Source organism: Pinus tabuliformis, chromosome 8 (assembly GCF_031772625.1).
Source record: "Pinus tabuliformis cultivar Carrire ecotype Pingquan chromosome 8, CPIR1, whole genome shotgun sequence".
In the NCBI taxonomy this organism is placed as follows: domain Eukaryota; kingdom Viridiplantae; phylum Streptophyta; class Pinopsida; order Pinales; family Pinaceae; genus Pinus; species Pinus tabuliformis.
In genome coordinates, this window is record NC_142294.1 from 1,022,846,902 (window position 1) to 1,022,873,271 (window position 26,370).

A 26,370-nucleotide genomic window follows, 5' to 3' on the forward strand; every position below is an offset into this window, starting at 1 on the left:
CCTCCTTTGTTTACCTTTATGTGTCTTTTCTGCATTCTTAGAATAAAATCTGCTATTTAGATTTAAATCTTGCTTTGTTATTTAGATTGCTTTTGATGATTAAAAAGGATTTTTATGTTCAGATTGAGTTGATAGGTTATTAACAGTGAAGATATCCAGAAAAAGGTCATCAAGGACCTCTGATCTCACCTCTCCCTCAGTGGGATCATGAGCTGGGACAAAGGTGACGTTGCTGCCAACAAAAACACTATATTTGCTTTGCCATGCAATCATTAGTGTTCGATTTTTATTTGCAGAAGTTGGTTACATGTTCATATTCTTGATTTCTTCGTTGCATAGTTATTATACACAGTTTCATTGCAAATAAACTTCTGTTCATTCTCTTTACTGTTAGCTAGATCAGATTAGGTTAACGTAACTAGGTCTCTGATTTTCCAAGTCATTGTGTGTTCAGTTAAAGGAACAACTTGCAGAGCACCTGTACCACTTCTCTATCTGCCCATACTCCATCAATCCCATCTGCTCCATCCCCTAACGTGGATTCTTGCCTCACGTTTGCCACATTTACTCACATAACCCTAATTTTTGTGCAACATTTGTTCACTCCTCTTTGAACAAATCCAGTCATCTTCATCTCTCCTCAGCTCCATCCACCAAGTCCTGGACCTCCTCACACCCCTATCCTACCCCCATACTCACTCCTTCACCTTTCTCTCTCCATCCAGCTTCCAAAATCCCATTTCTGAGCATCCTGTAGAAAATTACAGACATCCTGTAGAAATTCCAGAACATCCTGTAGAACCCCTGCAGACTTCCTGTAGAAGCTCACGAATGAGGTTTCTTGATAGCCAAACTCTGTGAAACTCTCTAGAAGGGTGTTAGGGACCCCTTAGGTCCTCTCTGAACCTTCCCGACCTCCTCCAAGCATTTCCTCTAGCCAATCCACCTCTACACAGTAAAAAACAGTTAAATTGCATGCATGATAATTCTGGCAACTTATTCAAAAATACAAAAAAGATGTTTTTTTTTTTCAGATGTTACTGTAGAAGTAGCTTAGACACATGCATTCTACCTTCCTAGAAGTCAATGGCATCTCTTTCAGTAGCTTGCATCCTCTTTCTTGCATCAGTAGGGCTAGTTGGTAAAATTAGGGTTTGTTAGGGTTTACGTTTCCTTTCAGCTTCCCAGTTTCTTTCCACAAGTAGATCAGCCTTCTTTGAGTTAGTTTTCATCCATCAGTTAAAAAGCTTCTTCTAAGAGCTCATAGAAGTTGGCTTAAGCTCCTAGCGGACTTGTGCCAGTTGATCAAGTGACAGCCGTGGCAAGAGCTAGTACTTGTGCATATAGCACCGTCGCTTCCAAGTTTGTTACGAACTACCGGGTTGATAAAAGTAAAGAAGGGAGTCCCAGGAGTTGCAGCATTATTGCTGCAATACTGGGGCCCACCACCTTTTTGGCGCCGTTGCCGGGGAAGCGTCAGAGTATTGGTGATTGTTGTTTTTCTTCTATTTTCTACTACAACCTTCTGCTAAGTAGTTTATTTCATTTCCATTCTGCAATTTCATTTCTGCAAAAGTAGATTAGACATTTCCTGCTTTCATAGATTAGCATTTCAATTCCGCAATTTCATTTCTGCAAGCGTAGATTAGCATTTCAATTCTGCAAGCGTAGATTAGCATTTCAATTCCGCAAGCGTAGCCTAGCATTTCATTCCTGCAATTCATTTCAGCAAAATAGATCAGTCCTTTCCTGCTTTCATTTCAATTCTGCATTTTCATTTCAGCAAGATAGTTAGTTGTAGTTCAATCTATTTTAATTTTGTAGGTACAAGCAGAAAAAGAAGAAGAAGCAAAAATCAACGAAAAAGATTTCATTTCATGCCTTGCAGGAGTAGAGATAAGTCAGAAAAATGATTGAACAACGCCCCCACTACTTCACACAGCCAACCTTCTCTCTTCTTCGATGGTTGTGATTAAGAAGAACCCCTAGGTGGACAGCAAGACATATTTGAAGAACCTCTAGGGGAGAAGAAGAAGAAAACATTCCTCTCGATCAAATGGCTACAAGCAGAAATGTTGGGAGCAGTACCTTATCCAAAAACGAATGTGCAAATCAAATGGAATATTTCAAGAGTGAGATGAGATAGTTTCTTGCCATGCAACTGAATACCTTACAGATCCAAAGGAAGCAAGAGGAAGCCAAGGAGGCTTTGATCATCTTTTTTCCTAGGTGCACTAAAAAGCATCCTAGGAACGAATGTCCAATGCACTCCCTAGAAGTGTGTTTCGTCTGTGAAGAATACCATCCTACGAATCAGTGCCCTTCCTTGCCTGGACTTAAAGCTGCATATCATAGAGCCAAAGGAACCACTGAACCACTCTATTATATGAATCAAAGGAGGCCACATGGACCCATACCTTACCAGCAGGGAATGCAAGGGACATCCCAGACCTATTATGACCCCTATTAAGCCACTTCCATGCCTTCTTGGGATCCCCCTGCTCATCCTTCCTGTCCACACCTCCTCCTCGGTCATTCACATATCCACATTATGCCCAACCAACTACTCATTCATTTCACTCTTATGCTCCGCCACAACCTTAGTGGAATGCACCTCATCAGGGGTGGAGGCCCCAGTACAACTCTCCTCCCGCTCATTTGCCTCCATCACCTGTCCAACCACAAACCCATCCACATCCATCTCAAATATACACCCCCACTCAACTACCCATACCACCATTTCCAAACCTGCCCATTGGAGTAGCTCAACCCAATTTCAAAGCTGAGGCACAACATGTCCAAATGACTCCTCTTGAGCTCAATGATCTTCACCATAGCTCAGGAAGAGTATTGCAAGAAAGAGATTATATTGATGGCATTAAAGGACCACATCCAGTAAAAGAAGATTCAAAAGAGGAGATCAAAGAACCATGGGCTGCACTTGATGAAGAGAAGACATCAGAATCAAAGATCGAGAGTGCTCCCTCATGGTTACCATCAAATCCTCCATGTATTCCGGAGAAAAATCGACAAAAAGAGGAAGATGAGAAGGTCATGATTGAAGGTGACATGAAGAATGATCCAGATCAGCAAAAAGACCAAAGATATTAGATTTATATTGAGATATGGTCCCAGACAGTCACTAAGTTGCAGCAGTACTCTCTTCCTCAGCTATGCTTGATCCCTTCAAAGTCAAATCATTTGGTCTTTGAAATCCGGATACCTGTCAAAGCATGCATTTCGAGCCTCCACATCATTTTGTCTCTAATCTCGATGTGCACATGGCTCAATTGGAAGTATTCTTATACTTGAAAATGATTTTTTTTTTCAAGTAGGGTAGGGTAGAAAAAAGAAAAAAGAAAAAAAGAAGAAAAAAATGAAAATAAGAAGAAAATAAAAGTCCAAGGTGAAACTCTCCTCGGAGGTGCCTTAGATTGGCTCATTGATTGAAAACCTCCATGAGGCAGTCAATCGGTTGGAAAGAAGAGAAAATAAAAAGAGAATAAGATCCCTGGGTGAAAACCTCCCTTGGAGGCGCCCAGGGCAGGGAATTAGGGTGAAAACCTCCATGAGGTGCCCTAGTTGTTTAAAAAAAAAAAAAAGAAGAAAAAAGAAAAATAAACCTAATTTCCATTTGAATAATTGCAGGTTGCAGCAAGGAGATTGCAGGTTAGGAGGATCGCTCAAAACAAAGACAGAGGAATTTCTGTGCCTTCTACAGGAAGTTCTGTGTTTCTACAGGAAGTTCTATGTCTTCTACAGGAAGCCTACAAACAAGCCAAAATTGATCTCTGAAGAGGACCTGAAGGCCAAGAATCTATCCATGAGGCCTGCAAGCAACCATGTTTCCATCCCTCACCTTTCTCCATCATTTTTTCCATCTCATTGTGCTTCTTTCCTAAAACCTGCGTGTTTTACAGGAAGTTCCTGTAGAAATTACAGGATTTCTACAGGAAGCTAGAAATTGATTTCAAAAAGGCAGTTTGGCAAACATGATAGTTTCTTCACGGGTTCATAAGTCCTCCTACAATCCTCAAACCTCTCTCCCATCAATTCCATGCCTGCATCACAGCCCAAGCTCATTTTCTTTTACCATGCAAAAACTTGCAGAATGCTTTGAAGAAAAAATACATAGAACAGAATTCGTTTTTTCCCTCACGTGAAAACTGTGCATCCAGTTACAAAACCGTTTTACAGGGAATTGTATAGGGAGGATAGCAACATGCCCGAGCAATTTCAGCCAATTCTGGTGCACGGTTTCCAAGAAATCAGCCTCCACCTTCAGCCATTTTTTCATTTTCTCCATATCCGTGCATCCATTTCAAAACCTGTTTCATGGGGAGATGCACATGGGTGATAGTAGCCTACCCAAGCAGTTTTAGCCAATTCCAATGCACGGTTTCCGAGAAATTGATCTCTGTAATATTCAGCCATTTTCTATTTTTCTCGAAATTTGTGCATCCATTGATCACAATTTTGCTATGGGAGGTGCATAATGATGATAGGAACATGCTCAGAAAGTTTCAAATCAATCCAGTCTATCGTTCGGGAGAAATGGAGAAAACAAGTTTTTGCCTTGTAAAAATTCAACATCAGCAACTTGAGGGTGCAGATCTGAACATGGAAACAAATTCCTGCAGCTTAGGTCCAGCCAGAGAATACCTGTACAACAAAAAATAGCTATGAATTAGCCACCAAGCCATCATGCAACCACAAAAACAAATGCATGCAGCAGCAAAAAGGACCCAGCAGCACGTCGACTTACAGGTATGCATCTAAACCAGTTCCTATATTTGCATCAATATGATTCAAAAATGCTTAAACGAATGAAATGGTGGGATTAAGCCAGGAATCTAGCAAATTTAACCTGACAGTGCCTTCTCTAGTGCTCAGCCAGAAATCATGCAGTATACGTTGACAGTCGACTCACGTGAAAATTAAAAAACAAGGAGTGTTGGCTGTTTGAACTCCAGTGCAACTGATCCAGAAGAGAACATGCAGTTCATGATAGCACTGCAGTCTGCATGTGGCCATGTACACCTGGCCACCTCACCTCCTCGCCATGAATTGCGCCATAATTCAAAAATTATCGGCTGAAGAACTCACGTTGGCTGCTGCTCATTTACATTTACAACCGTTCTCAGCAAAGTACACATCCTCCTCCTCCACAGTCTGTTAGCCCGATCTTTTCGGCCTGTTTCAAAATTCTCCAGCGTCCCAGGCTCATTCAGAGGCGCCGTGACATCCTACAGAAGTCGGCAATGCGTTCTACAAGAAGAGGCTCTACAGGAAATACAGCATAGCCTTCCGGAGCAGAGAAAATGGATTTTTCTTCGACAAATTTGGAGTCCCAAAAGAGGTAGGCTCAAAAAACACTCTTCTATGCATGGTGTGTTCGAAAGGTGATGAATTGAACTATATTGAATAAGGAAGTCAGAGACAAGTCTGCCCGTGAGTCGAAAATAGTGGTTTTCCTGTGTGTTGCTCGAAATTACTCAGTCAGTTCTGCGTCAAAACTCTCCTCCATGGTCCCTGATAAAAAAATTTCTCCTGAAAAAAGATGAAGCACCGTGAGGGCTAACCTGCATATGAAGTATTTGAATTTTCATAATTGTATGTATGCTAAGGATGAAAATTGAGCTCTGTGCCCTATCTGTGAAAACCTGATTCTTCCTTTTACATACGGACAGCCGAGTTTTGGGCAGCAAAAGTTTTAGAACCAGGGAATTGGTGCAAGTTAAAATATAAACACTTGAGAGATCCTGTCCTGAGGTTCAAAGGAGGAAACCATAAAACAACAGTCCCTCTCTGCTCAGAACCTAAAACATAGCACTCTCACCATGCCAGGGGGATCTATCAGGAAGGAACCCTCAGACTCCAGGAAATTGCGTGAACATCCCGAGGTGGTGAACCTCTTCACCCGTGCCAATTGGATGACCTTTTGTGACAAAATTTAGGGTCATGACGATGAGATAATGGAGGAATTATTAATGTCCCTACAACCTAAATCAAAGACATAGGTAGAGTAGAGAGGACTGAAAAATTCCAAACAAAGGAGGGCACAACCAAGGCAACCACACAAAAATTAAAAGGAAAGACACCCCCAGCCAAGCAGACCGAAACAGTGAAGACAGTTTCTACAGGAAGCCAGAAAACAGTCGACACAGGACTTTCTATAGGAAGCATGGAAACAGGGCAACAAAAGGAAAAATCGCCTGAGATTTTAGCTAGGGAGGCAGCAGCTGTGCTGGCTACCCTAAGCACATATCCAAAACAAAAAGGGAAGCAAAATAGGGAGCCTTCCATGTATTTTGAGGCAAGAAAGAGCATGCGGATAAAAACTAGCAGACCCCAGTCACCGTTAAAAGAGAGAATCATGATTGTAGACACCCCAACTACACAAAAGGAGAGGTCTCCCTCAAGGGCATCCATCACCTATGAACGGGGAAGCCCGAAGACATCCACCAGGAGAGAAAGAATGAAAATGTTGGACACAAAGGCCTCTCTACAGGATGCTGAGACTATTCTACAGGAAACACTGGCTAAGCTAAGAGAGACCGAGAAATTGGAGGAAAAGGTGGCCAAACAATCACAGGAAGAAGGAAAGACAAGGAAACATTTGATGAACATCAAAGAGAGGACAAGCTGCAGGCTGAGGTTGAGGAGATAACAAAACTTCTACACGAAAAGGAGCACAGGCAATGGGAAGAAGTAGAGAGAAAAGCATGGTTTCATGACCGAGAAGAGGACATCACTTCAGAAGCTTGGCATGACAGGGAAGCCACCAGGGCCATCAAAGATGAGGAGATAGATTAGTTGCTCAGAGGATGAGCAACACTTTCAGTAGGGGGTGATGATGAGCCCCAAAAATGGATAATTATATGGGCTCATTCAACTTCCTAATTCGACTTAATCCACCATTCTCATTAGTTTATTGCATGTTTTTTATTATATTTATGCTAATAGAGTGAATTGGTTTAGTCATTAGGCCAACAAGTCTAATGGGTGCTTCGTGCAGATTTTTAGTCAATTTTGAGACAAAATCAAAGGTTTTAATGAGCACTTGGCAGCCAAATTCGTGGAAGAACAAGGGAGAGGATTTGTAGGAAGGTGTCCCCTTCATTTATGGGCCCTTATCTCAAATTCTCCACCATCAGCTCAGAGTTCAAGGGCCACCAAATCGATTATCACAAGGGCAGCCGAGTAAGGGCTAGTAAAGGTGCTGTTAACTACAAGTTTTGGCAGCCGAGTTCCTAAAGTTTAGGAGGGTTGTTGGGGTCCTCAATTTGTATAAATAAGAAGGCTTAGGGCCTCATTTCAGTTAGTCACTTTGTAGGCAGAAGTTAGCTAGTTTGTAGTTCGATTTTAGTCATTTTCTAAGCAGTAGATTAGCTCTTCATTTCAGCACACTTTCAAGCTTTCCCTTGTGGACAGTTTTTGATGTAACTATTATTTCTTGCTCAATAAAGATGAATCCAGCTTTGCATCAGCTCTAATCTCTCTTAGGAGGCTGTATCTCTTGGGGTTGGGCCCAACTCAAGTGCCCAATACCTCCTTTGTTTACCTTTATGTGTCTTTGTTGCATTCTTAGAATAAAATCTGCTATTTAGATTTAAATCTTGCTTTGTTATTTAGATTGCTTTTGATGATTAAAAAGGATTTTTATGTTCAGATTGAGTTGATAGGTTATTAACAGGGAAGATATCTAGAAAAAGGCCATCAAGGACCTCTAATCTCACCTCTCCCTTAGTGGGATCATGAGCTGGGACAAAGGTGACCTTGCTGCCAACAAAAACATTGTCTTTGCTTCACCATGCAATCATTAGTGTTCGATTTTTATTTGCAGAAGTTGGTTACATGTTCAGATTCTTGATTGCTTCGTTGCATAGTTATTATACATGGTTTCATTGCAAATAAACTTCTGTTCATTCTCTTTACTGTTAGCTAGATCAGATTAGGTTAACGTAACTAGGTCTCTGATTTTCCAAGTCATTGTGTGTTCAGTTAAAGGAACAACTTGCAGAGCACCCGTACCACTTCTCTATCTGCCCATACTCCATCAATCCCATCTGCTCCATCCCCTAACGCAAATTCTTGCCTCACGTTTTCCAAATTTGCTCACATAACCCTAATTTTTGTGCAACATTTCTTCACTCCTCTTTGAACAAATCCAACCATCTTCATCTCTCCTCAGCTCCATCCACAAAGTCCTGGACCTCCTCACACCCTTTTCCTACCCCCATACTCACTCCTTCACCTTTCTCTCTCCATCCATCCTCCAAAATCCCATTTCTGAGCATCCTGTAGAAAATTACAGACATCCTGTAGAAATTCCAGAACATCCTGTAGAACCCCTGCAGACTTCCTGTAGAAGCTCATGAATGAGGTTTCTTGATAGCCAAACTCTTTGAAACTCTCTGGAAGGGTGTTAGGGACCCCTTAGGCCCTCTCTGAACCTTCCCGACCTCCTCCAAGCATTTCCTCTCGCCAATCCACCTTTGCACAGTCAAAAACAGTTAAATCGCATGCATGATAATTCTGGCAACTTATTCAAAAATACAAAAAGATGTTTTTTTTCAGATGTTACTGTAGAAGTAGCTTAGACACATGCATTCTACCTTCCTAGAAGTCAATGGCATCTCTTTCAGTAGCTTGCATCCTCTTTCTTGCATCCGTAGGGCTAGCTGGTAAAGTTAGGGTTTGCTAGGGTTTACGTTTCCTTTCAGCTTCCCAGTTTCTTTCTGCAAGTAGATCAACCTTCTTTGAGTTAGCTTTCATCCATCAGTTAAAAATATTCTTCTAAGAGCTCATAGAAGTTGGATTAAGATCCTAGCGGACTTGTGCCAGCTGATCAAGTGACAGTCGCGGCAAGAGCTAGTACTTGTGCATACAGCACCGTCGCTTCCAAGTTTGTTATGAACTACCGGGTTGATAAAAGTAAAGAAGGGAGTCCCAGGAGTTGCAGCATTATTGCTGCAATACTGGGGCCCACCACTCTCTCCCCCATTTCTCTCTTTACACCTCTCCTTCCTTCTCTCTATCTCTCTCTTCTTCCCTCTCCTCCCTTGCCATATATATCTATACTTCCCTCCATATCTCCTTATTTTTCTCTCTATATCACCCTCCTAAACACATGTCACACTCTCTTTCTCTCTCTCTCTATCTCTCTCCATATATATCTCTCTTCCATCCTACCTCTCTTTGTATCCCTCTTCTTCCCTCTTGTCCCCTCCATCTATATCTCTATCTCCTTCTGTATCTCCTTCTTTATCTCTTTATATCATCTCACAAACATACACACACAAACACACACACACTCTATCTCCATATCTATCTATCTCTCCCACTCCCTCTCCCCCTCATTTCTCTTCCCTCTCTCTCTCTCTCTCTCTCTCTCTCTCTCTCTCTCTATTCCACTTCTCTCTCCATATCTATCTCTCTTCCTCCCTCTCTCTTCTTCCCTCTTTCCCCCCTCCATTTATATCTCTATCTCCCATTGTCTCTCCTTCTCAGCCCCAAAACATACACATTATCTCTCCATATCCCTGTCTCTCTCCCCCCTCCCTCTTCCTCTCCCTCTCTCTCTTCTCCTTCTCTCTATCTTCCCCTACTCTCTCTCTCTCTCTCTCTCTCTCTCTCTCTCTCTCTCTCTCTCTCTCCAACTCTCCTCTCTCTCTCACCGTCTCTCCATCTCTCCCTTGTCACTTCCTCTCCCTCTCCACCTTTATCTCTTTATCTCTTTCTTCTTCCCTCCCTCTCTCACCCCTTCCAATTCCATCTATCTTTCCTTCTCTCTCTTCCTTCCTCTTTCTCCCTTCCTCTCCCACTTCCCTTTGTCTCTCCCCCCATCACAATCTTTCTCTCCAGCCTGCAACTCTATCACTATCTCCCTCCCTCTCTCCTTCTCTCACTCCCCCTATCCCCCTCCATATCTATGTATCCCTCTCTCTCTCTCTCTTCCCCTTCTTTCCCTATCTCTATGCTCTCATTTTATCTCTATTCCCTTGTCTCTCTCCCTCATTCAATATCCGTCTCTCCCTTGTCACTCTCTCTCTCTCTCTCTCCATCTCTATCTCTCAATGTCTTTGTTATTCCCTCCCACTCTTTCCCCCTCCAAATCCATGTCTCCCTCCCTCCCTCTCTCCTTCTCCCCCCACCTCCTCTCTCTCTTCCTTCCTCCCCTCCCCCCTCTCTCTCTCCCCCACTCTATCCCTCCCCCCCCTCTCTCTCAAATATGATCCCATTGTACTGTATTTAAGAAAGTATCTAAATTAAAAAACATAATTGGTTGTAAAATACTAAACCTATATTTTGGATCAATCTTGTGAAAGAAAATACAATAATAAAAAACTTCAAAAAATCATGCACTATCTTTCCTCTATCACTGTTAGTCACTTTGGTTTCTCTCTTCGCTTGGATCCTTGGTTAATATCCCAATTCTTTATAATATTATTTCTATTATATAAATTTCACATGTGTATATAAAAAGTATTCTATTTTTTAATTTTATTAAAACCTCTATTTAATCTATATGGTCATGAGGATGGAGGGTTTAAATATATCTCAAAAGTAATTATAACCTTATTTCTTTTAGATTTAATTAAAAAATGACATAAAATAAAATTAAAATAAAATATTTATAAAATATTTTGATTGTGAAATAAGTTATAGTTTTTGGGCATATGGTATTGGCCCATGATATTGTACAAATAATTAAAAGCTTAGATCCATAACATAATAATCGAAAGACTAGACAACCCATGTTTTTGATAAACCATGATATTGGCCCATGGTATTATGATTTACTTTTATCTAAAAAATTGTTCCTAATTTTATTAAAAAACGATTAAATATGACGAGTTAAATTTTATTATTTTTATTACTTGGCTCAAATCGAGTTTATTACACTTAGAAGGACTAAATATAACATGGGAGATTGTGTTGATTTTTTAAGCTATTATTATTATTATTATTATTAGTAGTAGTTATAATATAACATACTAAATTTATTGCACTTAGAAGGACTAAAGGGAACATGGAAGATTGTGTCGATTTTTTAAGGTTTTATTATTATTAGTAGTAGTAGTAGTAGTAAGAAATAAAGAAAGAAAGAAATAAATTATTTGATGTCCACGAGGCTAAATATAGCCTATGGGACATATATCTTCTTCATCTTCTTGATGTATTTGACCCTTTTTCTATGAAGCTTCACAATAAATGCTTCCAAATTCTTGACAAACCCCTCGCTAAATAGATTATCCCAAGAGCTAGTTGCTAGCATATCTGCATAACTTTCCTCATTTTCTTTGAAGGCCTCACATCTAAAATGAAATGATTTTCTGTTTCCACTTTCCGAAAGAACAAAAAATGCATACCCTTTCCTACCACACTTCTTTTGGCCTTTTCTAGTGCCCTGTTTCACAATGGAGTTGATGAGAATTAGTCCTTAACCGAGAAATAATAATTTTGGCTCTCCAAGAGATATTGGCCTCTATGTATGCTTTTGGTTGACGACTATGAGCGGGATTAAACACTTCAATATAGTACCTTTTCTTTCTTCCTAGCTCCTTATCCCAAGTATGCTTGTGGAACTTATCCATAACAAAATATTTTATCTCTTTCCTGTTTATGGAACATGTGCTCAATCAAATACCCCATCTACTAAACCATTTGTTTCTTTGCTGTATCCAATTTATTTATTTATTTTAATTTTATTTATTTATTTTTAATTTATTTATTTTCTATTGCACAATTTGTCATTAAAGACAACCTTAGGCCATCTACCCTCTTCCATTTGCTCTTTTTTTTAAATACCTTTTGACTCACACCATATAAATTGCTTCAATATGAACAACCCCTGTTTTACTTAACAAGATAGCATAAGGAACTGCACTTTTAATCTTGAATTTGTTTGTAATCAAATGCTTTTGAATTTTCTCAACTTGTCTCCATTGCATGTCAGATTTACTGCTGGCCCATAGTTCACAACCATAGAGAAACACCAGAATCACTAGAAGCCCAAAAGGAGTTTGTGTGTTTTTCCAGTCCCATAACTCTGCCTCTCTACACCTATTTTGAAAAGCATAAAATGATTTCCAAACCCCCAAAGTTATTTTCTTTCTACAACCATCCCAAATTAGATTTTTGTTGAATTCAATTCCGAGGCATTTGTAATCCGCAACTTCTTCCAGAATGTTGCCTTCAAAGTAGAACTTATGCCTGTTATGTTTTCATTTTTTAGAGAAAACCACTACTTTCGTTTTGCTGAATTGACTTGCATCCCCACACCTCTAAAAAAATTCTCAAGGGATAGTAAGTGATCTTGCAAACCAAGAGCTAATTTAGCAATCAGAATAAGGTAATCTCCATTAAAAGAAGCCGTATAAAAAACTTTCCCAAATAGATACCATCACCCCCTTGAAAATTTAACCACTCCTCAAGCTTGTCAATATATAAACCAAAAATGGTAGGAGATAATGGGAAACCTTGCTTGACCCTAATATATCTTCTAAAACTTTCAGAATTTTCTATTGAAGTTTTAATTTTGACTTTCACTTCTTGATACAGCTTGTGCACAACTGCTCTCAAATTCTTAGGAGCCCCAAGTTCCTCCATTATGTGCCAAAACTTATCCCTAGGAACCGTGTCAAGCACTTTTCTTAAATCAACAAAGAAACAAAAGACTTCTTCTTTTTTCTCCCAAACGTTTTCAATGATGTTCCTTAAAGTTATACAATGATCAACTATGGAATGCTTAGGTCTAAAACCTGCTTTCCCTTTAGCACGCTTATCTCTTTCTTCTGCCCACTTGCTAATTTTATTTTCTAGCATGCTTCCAAATAGCTTTGAAAACAAAGGGTTTATCATGATGGTCCTATAATTGGAGGGATTATTGATGTCACTACTCTTGAAAAGAGGTATTTCTAGGCTAGTTGTCGAATCTGCGGGGAGCCTCTGTTGTATGATGTTGTTGAAAATTTTCGTAATGTGAGCTGCAAGGATCTTTGAGCCCCACTTTAGATATTCTGCTTGGAGTTCAGATAAGTCTTTTTCTTTTCCAACACCCAACTTCTTGATACCATCTCTACCTCTTGCACCATGAAGAGTTCAGTATCAGTGTTGGCCAAAGGGGGAGGGTCAACCTTGGGATCTTGCTCATAGAGTTGTCTTGCATAGCCAAACCATTTAGAAGTTGTAACACTATTTCTAGTTTGTACCTTTCTCGGTTGGAGCTCCTTCCAAAATAATTTGGGATTATTTTTCCCAAGGAAGATTAGTTCTTCCCTCCTTGAAACCATGAAATCGACCCTTTTCTTGCTTAATAACGACTTGTAATATTTGAGCTTTATGTTATCCTTGTTTGACTCTTTCCACATTCTCCTTGCCTTTTTTCATTCCTTGTCAAACCAAGCATTAACCAGAAAGAAATTTGTTTTAGACTTCTTAATTTTTTCTCTTTTTTCACTCTGCAAGTGTGCATTGAATTAAATGTGTTAATTCATGACTATGAAGGTTGTGATTTGTGATTTTCTCCTTCTCGAAGAGCATCTCTAGCGTTATTTTGAAGGTATTGTGATTTACTGGAGTCGAAAGAATTCTTCTCTGAGGGAGATTTTGTTGGAAATGTTGAATTTTTTACTCTAATTGTTTCTTTCTCGTCCAAGAGAAACTTAAATAAATTGGCTTGTGATCTGATTTTAAGTCCCACAGCTGATCTCCAATAAAAAATTCCTCCATTTTCTCACACAAACCATGTAAGAAAATTACATAATCGACTACACTTGCTCCATTGTAAGTATTGCAAGTGAAATTACCGGACTTTGCCCATTTAGTCAAGCCATTACAAATGACGAAATCAAAGGCCCCATAGAGAGTAAGAAATTGTTCACCAAAGTGATTGCAAACCTTGTCCTCTGAAATTCTTTCCCACTAATGGTTACTCTCTTCTGTAAGCCAAATAGGGTCGCAATCTTCTTTACAACAAAGAATGCTAGCTTGCTCACTTACAGTCCTAGCATTGAAATCACCCACTATAAAGAATTCACCTAGCTAAGAATATGTCGCAATATCCGCTTTTAAGGTTGCAAATGGATCTTTGTGGTCAAGCTCTCTACCTTTGTAGATTTTTGAAATTTGCGGTGCAAAATAGCATGTTGCAATTCTGATATGGTTTCCATTTTTTGATATTTTAAACCAAATGAATTGCTTATTTGAATTTTCTTTTTCTAACTGAATGAGACGAACTTCTTTCTCCCTCACTAAAACCATGATACCCTCCTGTCCTTTGACATTCCTTGCTGCCTTTTTCCACACTGCCATCTTCTAGTATCCTTCAAACAGAGGTGTCTTGCACCCTTCATTCTCATGTGTTTCTATGAGGCAAATTATATCTCTCTCTTCTGCAATAGGTCCTAACCCAAGTCCTCAGCTCCATGGGTAACCTCTGTAGTTCCAACAAACTAATCTTAAGGAACCTGGGTATGAATTCATTGCTATTTATTTTGACATGCAAGACTCACATTTGAGTCTTTGTCCCTACTTTCCCATACTAACCTTGCTTCCTAATTTCCTGTTGAAGAGTTTGTTGCCTCTTCTTTATTACCATCTTGTTGCTCTATTTTGGAAGGAGGTCCAAATCATGTTATCACAACTTTGCCTTTGTAAATCCAAGCTCTCTTGCCTTCATCTCTTGTTGCCCTAACCTTTAACATTTCCTCCCTCTCCTCTTGTTGTTTTACAGTTAAATCTTCTTCTAGGAAAAAGTGAGAACCCATCAAGAGATGAGTCTTTCTTAGAATGATATATTTATCACACAAGCTAGGCATGATGAATTTTATGGGTCTAGCTCTCTCACCGTTAAACTTACCTACCCTCCATGCTTAGCATATTTGTCCTTGTCATAACAACTTGTCTTTCAAGAAGTCTCTTGCAAAGTCAAGAGTACATTCATTTTTCCCATACTCTTTCACCCCTTTAATAATTATGTTTTCTGCTCTATTTTGTCTTTCCTTACCTTCTCTATCTTGCATGTTGTTAACCTGAATGTTTGTTTCTCCTTCCTTATTAGCAGATTTGCTAATAACTTAAGCCCAAGTTTTGGAAAATTTGGTGGAATATCCTTTCCTTTCTTCTCTTGCTTTCTCTTCATGGCTGTCTATTTCGGTAATTGTTTTCCCTTTATCCTAGGATGATTTCGCATTCACCACCTTTGTACTTTCCACTACATCTTTATTTATGTTTTGCAGATCTGCATTCATGTGTTGCCATTCTGTCTTCCCTAACATGAGAGCTTCCTGTAGCAATGCCACTTGTTCTTTCAAAACTTTATTTCTTTCTACTAAAGCCTTGTTCTCAGCTGTTATTATATGAATGTTATGATCTCTTTCTTGCTCTTTAACTTCTAAAACCTCCAACCTTTGTTTTGCATTTAACAATTCTTTTGCATAAAGACCATATGACCAAGTGAGAGGTGTGGATGTGGACTATATAAGGCAGAATCATCAATGACTTTTCCTATGGACTTCTTGTTGCCACGTTCTTGTAGAGGGGACTTGTTTGAGTGCTTATTGCGAAGGGCTCGAGTACTTTCCTTTTGAGACCATTTTTTCCTTGTATGCTCCCATTTTAGACAGGCTAATCTTTGTTTTAAAATGCCTCGATATTATTTGGCATTAACCCAAACCCACTTCCCAACTTTGGCGGATGAGGAAATTTTCACTTGTCCTAAATCATTTGTCTCCACATGTTCTGAAATTTCTTGTCCCGTTGTCATGTTTGAATGCATTTTCCATCCAACCTGTTCCGAGAAAGATGTAGGTATATAAAATGCCAAGATTACTTCACACTTCTCCCCGCAGTTCAGGGTATTGTTGTTCCCTGCTTAGGCTATAGGCTTCTCCCTGCTCGCTGCTCGATACTTCTGCCACATAAAATCTCCCTACTCTCACATAGCTCATTGTTCACTGCTTGCTGCTCTCACTGCTGACCACGATACTCACACTGCTCATTACTCATCAACAGAGAACTCGTATAACCCCCAATCTGACATCACTCAACCAATGAACTGTAATGGCTTCTTACTGCACCGCTTTAAAATTGTTGACATACAATCTTCCTTACATTAGATATAATGCCTACAAATCTACCCTTATACTAGGTTGTAAAATGCCTCTCGACACAATAATCTATACATATTCCAAAAAATTGTAAAAAAAACTCTATACCTATTCTCCGCCTTTCATCACGTCCTATTTACATATCTTTATTTTTTAAAATCATATTATACGTGAAAACCTTACGATAAGATACTGAAACTTCCTCCCCTTGCATAAGTATATCTCCTATAATCTGACTGATATATAGTTCGACGATAGGTGACTGTACACCTATCTCACTTGCAAAAAAAAATGATTTTTAAGCTTTTTATTTTTGTTGAATTGAGACTTCTGTGATCCGTAACAGTTATAAGAAGAGCTTCGGCGTAAATCACATATAGAAAGACCTTTGTCGATGCCTTTCGAACCAGTAAGTGTGGCTCATCGTCAGGACAAGTTGAAGAAATAGATCCAGCTTTGCATGTTAAATAGTCTGAGCAGGGCCTCCAACGACTATCTAGATCAATGACTAGCTTTGACTTAGGGACATTCAAAAAGTCAAATTGATCATTAAAAGGAAGATGACCATACCTATATATAAATATATAATTATATAAATGAAATAATTTTAGAAGGTGTTTACGTTATTAATTAGTTAAAAATGTATAATTTAATAATTAAAAATTTTAATTAAATGGGAATTAGTTAAATTGAAGACCTAACTTTTGTATAAAATATAAATAGGGTAAATGTAAGATGATAGTTAAATAAAACAAATAAATAAATAAATAATAATAAAAATAAAAATAAGCAAATAAATACCTAATAATAATAATAATAATATAACTTCGTTAATTAAAATATATATAAAATTAAAAATAATATATATAAATTGGTTACGAAAGAAATAACAAAATAATAATAATAATACAAATAAGAAAATAAACAATGATAATATATATTTGTTAATAAATAAATCAATTATAAATTAAAAATAATAATATATAAAAATTAGTTACGAAAAAATTAATAAAATACAAAAATAAATAAATAATAATAATAATAAAAATAAATAATAATAATAATAAAATAAATAATAATAATAATAATAATAAAAATAAGTAAAAAAAATTGTTAGGATTATAAATACCGATAATAATCAGGGAAAAAGGAGCGACTCAAAATAAAAATAAGCAAATAAATATATAATAATAATAGTAATATATATTTGTTAATAGATCAATAAATCAATAAATTAAAATATATATATATATATATATATATATATATATATATATATATATATATATATATATATATATATATATAGATATATATATATATATATATATATTATAATAATAATAAAAATAAATTAGTTACGAAAAAATAATAAAATAAATAATAATAATAATAAAATAAGTAAATAAATATTGTTATGATTATAAATACCAATATCAATCAGGGAAAAGGAGCGACTCAAAATAAAAGGAGAAGGACCGGACAGAGTCCAGAGCAAGAAGGATAAACCCTAGGAGACAGGAAGGCTCCAAGGGGAACGACGAAAGCGAAAAAGATGAAAGAGGGGGGGGGGGAAGACTAAGATGAAAGGGCAGGGATCCAACATCTACTGATATTTCAGCTATCATCTCTATTGAGATTGTTAGGCCTTCTTTCGATCTCAATAGCTTCCCTGAGTTTACGATGATGGAACTGGGCAATTTTGGCAACAACCTTAGCCTCCTCAATACAAACATGATGCTTGGTCTTAGCCACATGTTCTGCTAATGCTGAAGACTTGGTTCTCCCATGTCTTAGGTCAGCTGCATGTTCGCTGATCCTCTGATGGATGGAGTGCCCTGTTTCCCCGATGTAGGGTGTCCCACAAGAACAAGGGATCAAGTAGACACCCTTCATGTCCTTGGGGTTAACGAGATCTTTTATCGATCGGAGGGAATTACGAATTGTGCTGAGGGGTCTAAATGAAGAGGGAATATCATACATCTTAAGGATCCGAGCAATCTTTTCCGTGGTTCCTTGGACATAGGGAAGATGGACACCTAGCCGGCGCTCCTTAAGTTCTTTCCTCATAACTGCATTTCTAGATGCTTTAAGGAAAGCCTTCTGACCTAGGCGCCTACTATATCCATTCTCAACGAAGACATCAAGGAGATGGGTTCTCTCCTTATCAAAGCTCTCATTAACAGAAATCCTGAGGGCACGAGTGGCGAGGGTGTTAAGGACATCCATCTTCTGAGCAGGGAAATGATGGGAATCGGCATGAAGATACTGCTCAGTATGCGTTTTCTTTCGGAACACTGAGTGGGAGAGAAAGTCGTCCTTATTCTTAGAAATAAGAATATCTAGGAAAGGGAGGCTACCATTGACCTCTTTCTCCATGGTGAACTTAATGGCAGAGGACTGACCGTTGAGGTGATTGAAGAAGTGATCCAGCTCCTCTTGGCCATGGGACCAGATGACATTAGTATCATCCACATACCTTTTCCAAAGCTTGGGAAGGAGACGAGCCGAGGCTAAAGCTTTGGCTTCGAAATCTTCCATAAAAAGATTCGCAACAATCGGGGAAAGGGGGGAGCCCATGGCAATACCACAAGTCTGTTCAAAGAACTCACCCTTGAAACAGAAGAAAGTGGAAGTGAGACAGATCTCAACCAGATGGGCAGAACCGAGATCTGTTAGGCGATAGATCACTTCCAAGGCCTCCTTTATAGGGATGCAAGTATAAAGAGAGACCACATCAAAGCTGACAAGAATGTCCTCAGGGGCAAGCCTGATATCCTTAAGCTCCTTAATGAAGAAAGCAGAGTCTTTAACGAAGTACTCAGTGCAGCCTACTAGGGGCTTAAGTTTAAGAGCAAGGAACTTGGCAAGAAGGTAGGTTGGACCACCAATGGTGTTGACGATGGGCCTCAGAGGGGCCCCTTCCTTGTGGATCTTAGGTAACCCATAGATCCTAGGAGTAATGGGACTACTCTCAATGAGTTTGTGGCCCAGGGAACTCACCGAGTTACTAGACTTGATGGCGAGAGCCACAATCCTAGAAATCTTCTTCAGAGGGTTCTTGGGCAATTTTTTGTAACTGCCACTATTGTGAAGATGATCTAACATCTTCTTACGGTAATCATCCTTGTTAAGGATGACCGTAGCCCCTCCTTTGTCAGCCTTCAGAATGACAATATCTTCGTTCTGATTTAAGGACTTAAGGGCAGAGAATTCCATACTGTTGAGGTTCTTCCGAGGGGGCTTAGCCTTTCTAAGGATGACAACACAATCCTGCCTAATAGTGTCATTGATATTATCCGAAAGATCTCTAATCCTGTATTCCACGTCGCAAATAATGTCCTCCACTGGGATGCTTCTAGGGGTGAGGGAAAAGTTTAAACCCTTGCTTAAAAGGCTAAAAACAGAAGGGGAGAAAGAAAAACTAGATAGGTTAACAACCTTATTATTCTGCGAAGAAGGGGGAGGAATAACCGGGTCGACATTCAAAACCTCATTGTTATCAAAATCCTTGTTATTGTTAAGAAATTCTTTATCATTATGGAATAAAATATTATTATTAGTATCATTTAAATTGTTATCAGAACAAATCTTATTCATACTATTAATGTTATTAGAACAAATATTATTCATACTATTATTATTATTCTCATGTATAACATTACAAATATTGTAATTATTACTAATATTATTATTATTCTTATTGCTATTATTATTATATGAATAATTAATAATATTATTATTGTTTAATAAGATTCATACTATTATCCTTATGTATAATATTACAATCACTCTTAATAATACTATTATAATCATTAATATTACAATCAAATAGCTTATATGACTTATCATTATTAATATCCTTACTATTGTTAATATTAAGATTCTCATAATTCCTATCCGAACTATGATCCATACTGTTAGTATTATTCACATTTACTATATTACTATTATATAAATCATTATTATTAATAATATTACTATTATAATTAATATTACTACACCTATATAACTTATTAATATTAATAATCCTGATATCGTTATTATCATAAAGGTTATATTTATCAAACAAGGAATTATTACGGTCACCGGAAGGATTGACCCTTCTGACAGACGGCCTCCTGCATGTGGAACGATGCAATTGACCCGGTATGTCCGACGGCGAACCTTCAATCCGGTTGGCAGCGCCACAGCACCGGTCATTCGAGCCCTTGTTGACAGACGGCTTCTTGCACGCAGACTGAAGAAAATGATCAGGTTTATTCAAAGGCAAACCTCCCCTCCGATTAGTAACACCATTGCACCGGTTACTTGAGCATTGAGGTGGATCTAAAGGCAAAACAAAACCATACCTCTGGTTAGCCACGCCACCATTCAGGGTAATTGAGGAATGAAGCAGATCCAGTGAAGGTAAAACTGAAAATTCACTTCGGTCAGCAACGCTATCCCTCCGGGAAATCGAGCAGCTGCGAATAAGTTGGATCGGAGAGCAGCGTGCGACACTCTGCAACAAACCCTGGTCTTGAGAGGGAGAGACAAAACCTTCTCGGTCAGTAGCACCACCACTGTGCTTATGATGAACCAGAGAACCTGAGGGAGCAGCGCACTCAGGAACCAAAGTACAAACCTTCTTACCTGCTGTCGTGGAAACCTGATCAGTCGAATGAACAATCTCAGACGAGCCATATTTCTGGATGATAGGCAGATCCAGAGAAACTGGTGGATAAGCTATGCGAGAACGGCATGAATTATCCGCTTCGCAAACTGAAGAAGGGGCAAGCTTAACACTGCCAACGGAAGGAGAGTAATATGAAATGGAATGAGCCGGATCCGCTTCGCAAACTAAATAAGGGGCAAGATTAACACTGCCAACGGAAGGAGAGTAATATGAAACGGAATGAGCTGACTACCTGGGATGAGGATCAGGAACAACAGAGTGCTCCCCAGAGGTCCCTTGACCTGCTACGGGAGAGGAGAAAGACACACAAGAACGGAGGGCCGACTTTTGACAAGCAAAAATGCGGCTCAGTCAAAAATCATCCACTGATTCACCACCAGTGGATTTCTGAGCTAAACACTGAAACTTCGCAGCTTACTTTTGTCCCCTAATCTCCTCCAAATGCACCGATTTTAATGCAGAACATGCATCTATTCTGGCCCATAGGGAGGGGGAGATCAAGTTCGAAAGCTCCAAGTGAAAAATCAGAAGATCAAGAGAGAATCGACAGAGGTCTCTCCTGACCCTATTAATTTCAGATCTCAAAAGCACAAGGTTGGCTTTCACGAACACCCCATGGTTAGAAGGAGTGTGGAGGCACTGGTTGATCTGAGCGAAGACCGGGATAACCACGGAATCTCTGCACCTCTTCAGAAAAGCTAGATCTGTCTTCAACTTAGAGACCTGCAAGCGTGCCCGTTCAAAATGATGAACCTTAGATGTAATGGCCTTAGATGGTAAGGCCATTACATCTAAGGTTAATCATTTTGAACGGGCGGGCTTGCAGGTCTCAAAGTTGAAGACAGATCTAGCTTTTCTGAAGAGGTGCAGAGATTCCATGGTTATCCCGGTCTTCGCTCAGATCAGCCATCGCCTCCACACTCCTTCTAACCATGGGGTGTTCGTGAAAGCCAACCTTGCACTTTTGAGATCTGAAATTAATAGGGTCAGGAGAGACCTCTGTCGATTCTCTCTTGATCTTCTGAGTTTGCACTTGGAGCTTTCGAACTTGATCTCCCCCTCCCTGTGGGCCAGAATAGATGCATGTTCTGCATTAAAATCGGTGCGTTTGGAGGAGATCAGGGGACAAAAGCAAGCTGCGAATTTTCAGTGTTTAGCTCGGAAATATACTGGTGGTGAATTAGTGGATGATTTTTCCCTGAGCCGCATTTCTGCTTGTCAAAAGTCGCCCTCCATTCTTGGGCGTCTTTCTCCTCTCCCATAGCAGGTCAAGGGACCTCTGGGGAGAACTCTGATGTTCCTGATCCTCATCCTAGGCAGCCGACTCATTCCGTTTCATATTACTCTCCTTCCGTTGGCAGTGTTAAGCCTGCCCCTTCTTTAGTTTGCGAAGCGGATCCGGCTCATTTCGTTTCATATTACTCTCCTTCCGTTGGCAGGGTTAAGCCTGCCCCTTCTTCAGTTTGCGAAGCGGATCATTCATGCAATTCTCGCATGGCTTATCCACCAATTTCTTCGGATCTGCCTATCATCCAGAAATCTAGCTCGTCTGAGATTGTTCGTTCGACTGATCAGGTCTCCACGGCAGTAGGTAAGAAGGTTTGCACTTTGGTTCCTGAGTGTGCTGCTCCCTCAGGTTCTCCGTTCATCATAAACGCAGTGGTGGTGCTGTCGACCGAGAAGGTTTTATCTCTCCCTTTTAATACCAGGGTTTGTTGCAGAGTGTTGCACGCTGCTCTCCAATCCAACTTATTCACAACTGCTCGATTGCCCGGAGGGATAGCGTTGCTGACCGAAGTGAATTTTCAGCTTTACCTTCGCTGGATCTGCTTCATTGCTTGATTACCCAGAATGGTGGCGTGGCTAACCGGAGGGATGGTTCTGTTTCGCCTTTAGATCCACCTCAATGCTCGAGTAAACGGTGCAATGTCGTTACTAACCGGAGGGGAGGTTCGCCTTTGAATAAACCTGATCATTTTCTTCAGTCTGCGTGCAAGAAGCCGTCTGTCAACAAGGGCTCGAATGACCGATGCTATGGCGCTGCCAACCGGATTGAAGGTTCGCTGTCGGACATACCGGGTCAATTGCATCGTTCCACATGCAGGAGGCCGTCTGTCAGCACGGTCGATCCTTCCGACGACCGTAATAATTCCTTGTTTGATAAATATAACCTTTATGATAATAACGACAACAGGATTATTAATATTAATAAGTTATATAGGTGTAGTAATATTAATGATTATAATAGTATTATTAAGAGTGATTGTAATATTATACATAAGGATAATAGTATGAATCTTATTAATAATAACAATAATAATATTATTAATTATTCATATAATAATAATAGCAATAAGAATAATAATAATATTAGTAATAATTACAATATTTGTAATGTTATACATGAGAATAATAATAATAGTATGAATAATATTTGTTCTAATAACATTAATAGTATGAATAAGATTTGTTCTGATAACAATTTAAATGATACTAATAATAATATTTTATTTCATAATGATAAAGAATTTCTTAACAATAATAAGGATTTTGATAACAATGAGGTTTTGAATGTCGAACCGGTTATTCCTCCCCCTTCTTCGCGGAATAATAAGGTTGTTAACCTATCTAGTTTTTCTTTCTCCCCTTCTGTTTTTAGCCTTTTAAGTAAGGGTTTAAACTTTGCCCTCGCCCCTAGAAGCATTCCAGTGGAGGACATTATTTGCGATGTGGAATACGGGATTAGAGATCTTCCAGACAATATCAAGGACACTATTAGGCAGGATTGTGCTGTCATCCTTAGAAAGGCTAAGCCCCCTCGGAAGAACCTCAGCAGTATGGAATTCTCTGCCCTTAAGTCCTTAAATCAGAACGAAGATATTGTCATTCTGAAGGCTGACAAAGGAGGGGCTATGGTCATCCTTAACAAGGATGATTATGGTAAGAAGATGTTAGATCATCTTCATAATAGTGGCAGTTATAAAAAACTACCCAAGAACCCTTTGAAGAAGATTTCTAGGACTGTGGCTCTCGCCATCAAGTCTAGTAACTCGGTGAGTTCCCTGGGCCACAAAATCATTGAGAGTAGTCCCATTATTCCTAGGATTTATGGGTTACCTAAGATCCACAATGAAGGGGCCCCTTTGAGGCCCATCGTCAACACCATTGGTGGTCCAACCTACCTTCTTGCCAAGTTCCTTGCCCTTAAACTTAACCCCCTAGTAGGCCGCACTGAGTCCTTCGTTAAAGACTCTGCTTCTTTCATTAAGGAGCTTAAGGATATTAGGCTTGCCCCTGAGGACATTCTTGTCAGCATTGATGTGGTCTCTCTTTATACTTGCATCCCTATAAAGGAGGCCTTGGAAGTGATCTATCACCTAACAGATCCTGATACCGCCCATCTGGTTGAGATCTGTCTCACTTCCACTTTCTTCTGTTTCGAGGGTGAGTTCTTTGAACAGACTTGTGGTGTTGCCATGGGCTCCCCCCTTTCCCCGATTGTTGCGAATATTTTTATGGAAGATTTCGAAGCCAAAGCTTTAGCCTCGTCTTGTCTCCTTCCCAAGCTTTGGAAAAGGTATGTGGATGATACTAATGTCATCTGGTCCCATGGCCAAGAGGAGCTGGATCACTTCTTCAATCACCTCAACGGTCAGTCCTCTGCCATTAAGTTCACCATGGAGAAAGAGGTCAATGGTAGCCTCCCTTTCCTAGATATTCTTATTTCTAAGAATAAGGACGGCTTTCTCTCCCACTCGGTGTTCCGGAAGAAAACGCATACTGAGCAGTATCTTCATGCCGATTCCCATCATTTCCCTGCTCAGAAGATGGGTGTCCTTAACACCCTCGCCACTCGTGCCCTCAGGATTTCTGATAATGAGAGCTTTGATAAGGAGAGATCCCATCTCCTTGATGTCTTCGTTGAGAATGGATATAGTAGGCGCCTAGGTCAAAAGGCTTTCCTTAAAGCATCTAGAAATGCAGTTATGAGTAAAGAACCTAAGGAGCGCCGGCTAGGTGTCCATCTTCCCTATGTCCAAGGAACCACAGACAAGATTGCTTGGATCCTTAAGAGGTATGATATTCCCTCTTCATTTAGACCCCTCAGAACAATTCGTAATTCCCCCCGATTGGTAAAAGATCCTGTTAACCCCAAGGACATGAAGGGTGTCTACTTGATCCCTTGTTCTTGTGGGACCCCCTACATCGGGGAAACAGGGCGCTCCATCCATCAGAGGATTAGCGAACATGTAGCTGACCTAAGACATGGGAGAATCAAGTCTTCAGCATTAGTAGAATATGTGGCTAAGGCCAAGCATCAGGTTTGTATTGAGGAGGCTAAAGTTGTTGCCAAAATTGCCCAGTTCCATCATCGTAAACTCAGGGAAGCTATTGAGATCGAAAGAAGGCCTAACAATCTCAATAGAGATGACGGCTGGAAGATCAGTAGATGTTGGATCCCTACCCTTTCATCTTATATTTTCACTTTTAGAGAGGATGTAATAACATTGTTGTAATGATGTAAGTCAAAAGAAATAAATACTAAGCATTAAGCATCTTAATGGAAAACTGTCTTTGTGCATAAGAATTGAAGTAGTTTAATTTTTAATATTGCATTTGCCAATAATTTGTGATGTTCCTATAATCACCTTGTAACATTTTTTGAGCCGAGATTCTACAACCTAATTGTGGGATATCCAGTGCTTTCTTTTTACAATTCTTTCTTTACTTTGTCTTCATAATCCTCTATATATTTATGAGCCTAGTGACGAGAAAATAAGCATAGATTCATATTCATAATGATAAACCCAATATAAAAAGTTGAGTATGTATCCATATTAACATTAGAGCAACACTCTTGAGGTTTTTGATTTATATTGGCGTTTAATTGATTTAAGGTCTTTTCAGTGTAATATATTAATCATCCCAACAAAATAAAAAGAGTATAAAGCAATCTCAACATTAGATCTATGCACATTGAGAATTTTGTCCCTTTTGGTGTTTAATTGATTGAGCTTTTTAATTTCTATTAAGGGTTTTATTTTTTATTTAAACTAGAAGACTTTGCATACATATCTACAATTCCAATATCCATGTTGCCTTGTACTTTTTGAATAGTCTCCTCACATTTTATCACAATTATAATGGAGACAATAGAAACCATTAATGGGATGACCAAAGAGTGTGGTCGATCTCCATGCAAGTATGAGTTCTTAGCTAGAACTAAAATTGATTCATAGAGTGCGTTACAGTTTGCTTCTAACTATATAACTTGCTTGCTTGCTTTGATAAGCCAAAATGTTTGAAATCTCTACATACCTATTTCTTTGAGCTTCAATTTGACTTTCCATTCTACTATTAAAAGTGTAAGAGAATACTTCAACATCATCTACATGATGTTCATTTTCCACTAAGCTCTATGCATGTCTGAAGTCTCATGGAGGACACAACATCTGAGAGTGACTATGACTTGTCGTTCTTATCCAAAGAAAACAATCGAACTTATGAAGACAAACTGAAATAACTACTCATGAAACATGCCAATTAACTAAATGTTAGGGAGTAGAGCCAACTGAC